The following is a 2,959-nucleotide window of genomic DNA, read 5'->3' on the forward strand; positions in this document are numbered from 1 at the left end:
ATCTTCCTTCATTTGGATCCCTAACTTCCTTAGTTCACACGTTGAAGGTTCAGATACATAATCCCACATTGCCCCAAATCTATTTTGTAAATCTGTCAAAAGTGAATGCCGAATTAAAGTAAATTCAGTATTTTTTATGTCTGTATTTGCTACCAACTTTTGAAGTTTCTTAGCAGCTGTTTCTTCTTCATTTAAGACATAAAACGACTACAATCTTGATCTTTTTATGGTAAGACTGTGTCCTGCTCTTGCTTTTGTTTGGCTGCCTTCCAAAAGCACAAAAAGGCAACTAAGGCCATCAACAGCCATCCAGATGACCTGTTTTTGAAGTCCAGATTTGGTGCCTTTGGTTTGATGAGGCAACACAAGTAATACAAGTACTGGGCAAATGTCCATTTTTAGTATTTCATTTAAATTCTGCTGATTCAGAATTTTACAGAAAATATTCATGAAAAACTTTAAATAAGCAACTGTGTGTTTTAGTTTAGTCAAACAAGCCATTTCTTTGTTCTTCTGTCATTAATATAATATAAAGAAAGAAACTTATGAAAAACACAACATCTATTCAGGAAACTATAGCTTAAGCAGACAAATCCTAGGTTGCATCAAAACAATGAATCAGCAGCATGTGATTTATTCTAATACATGTCTGGAGCCAAAGCCACACTAAACATAACAAATTTAACATAGGACTCTTATTAGAAAATGTTTCATGTTAACCCAAAAGGAAATACATCTTTCAAGATTGATCATTTTCGAGAGGAAAGAAGAAGAAGAAGAAAATTGTTTTTTCTCCACCCAATTCTATTTAAAGCAAAAAATAATAATAATAATACTCATTTGAAATTCCTGAATGCAATGTGTCTATCAGATCTCTTCCTACATCAAATATTTAGTTTGGGAAACACTTTACATGCTTTTAGCTCAAATGATATATAAACAACAGAACACATATTCCTTCAGTGTGAACCGGTTCTGGTTTTCAGGCTCTTGTTCCAGAGTTTGCTTCAGGAAAAAAATGTCAAAATACAACCAATAAACTGGCTTTTTGTGAGTGATGGAATACTTTTTAAAGATAATAAACTGGAATATTTGATCAACAACTTGATTATTTTAGATTATTTAACATTATATTCACACATGCAGATATAGAAATGATAAAGCCCATATCCAGGAATGGATCCATATCATTAAACATGATCATAAGTCCATTCACTGTATGACAGGAAACAAAGCCCTAATATGTTTGATATGTTCATGGCGAGTAAAGTTGTAAAACAAATATATAAGCAGACGAAACATTTTCCACCTTTCTACCACTAGGTGGAAGCATCGTTGTCTAGAAAGTAGTGACGACAATTTAAATGTCAGCCTTTTTATTGAAAATAAAAATTAAATAATTATTCTGCAGACTGAACGTTTGAGCTGTTTGATCAGTGTTTGTTGTAAGAAAGTTAGGTCTACTTTTGCATGCTTCCTGCAGCTTCTATGATAAGGGAACCTACGTAGTGTGATTGATAAATTTAAGAAATTTTAATACAGATTGTCGAGTCCAGCCTTATTTGAGGGGAAATAAAGTCTGTGACTTCATGCATGCCGGAGCTTAGACTAATCTGATCAAAGGAATGGCACACTATAAACCAGAAGAGATGCCACCAATATAATGTGATAGTTTATTGTAAAAATGTGAAAAATATTATAATGTAATAAGTTGTATTGTGTAAACATGAAAGTTGTCACATTATAACATCATAAGTTATAACTTATGACGTTATAACGTGAAACATTTTGTGGTTAAAATGTGGAAAATAGACCATATTTGTATTTGAATAAGGAAACTGCACATGCAGTTGATCAGCGAAATGTCTACTTTATCTAAATTACTAAAACAGCCATAGGAGTAACCCCTGGTACATGTTAACCAAAAGCAACACACACACACAGACAAACACACTGCATGCAGACAGGTGATGTACCATGTTGCTGATCACTGCCCTACATTCAAGTGTGTACAACAATAAATCCGAGTGGAACAATTAATCATTGACAAATGAACTGAAATTTTTCTGCTTGCTCCAAAAATTTAAGGTCGCAACTGCATACAGTACTTTCTCTTACAATAAAGCTTATCATGTTATACCTTGATATGTTTCCCATTTTTACAATATAACGTGATAATGTCTCAATTTCTTTTATTATTAGGTTGGCAGCTCTACTCTTTCCTTTGTTTCTATTTGAAGGTTTTTCACCTGATAGATGGCAAATAAATGCTTATTTCATTAACTGTTTTAACTGCTGAAGTCTAAATAAAGAGAACAGAGGAAAGAAAAAGGAAATAACTGTTTACTGCCTGTTCATTTGAGTGAAGCCTAGTTCAAAGCTTCAAGCTACTCTCCCTTTCAAGTTGGGGAAAATTGCAAAATGGTAAAACAACTTGACACATTCATTCACTCTTCTGTAACTTTTTTACATATGAAGCTCCTTTAAAAGGTTAGACCAGGTTGCTAGATGCTGCTTATTTCCTGTTTGAAACATTTAAATAATAAAATCACGCATAATATTTTCTAAATATTTTTATACAGTAAAAATGACACCAACTAAATTGTCATTAACAGCAATAGGTTATTAGCTCACCCTTTTTCCCCCCAAGGCTTCATCAAGTACAGAGTGCACGCACACTGGTATGTATTACATAATTTATGTTTTAGAAAAAGGAAAAAAAAAAAGTTAACTGCAATTGTCAGCAAATTCTTAAAAGTGAAACCTTTTTAAAGTTACTAATGTCACTGTTTCTAATTAACAGGTTTTTTTTTCTGCCTTTTCAGGTCATTTTGCTTTCCTAAATTAGGCAACCTCGCAAAATGTTCACGGTTTCACAATACAGCTGAAAAATCAATAAGCTGAGCTTCCATCTCAAAAGGTTAACTAAAACAAACACAGGTGGTACTGCACAAAAAGA

This window comes from Melanotaenia boesemani, chromosome 16, assembly GCF_017639745.1.
Source record: "Melanotaenia boesemani isolate fMelBoe1 chromosome 16, fMelBoe1.pri, whole genome shotgun sequence".
Taxonomy (NCBI): domain Eukaryota; kingdom Metazoa; phylum Chordata; class Actinopteri; order Atheriniformes; family Melanotaeniidae; genus Melanotaenia; species Melanotaenia boesemani.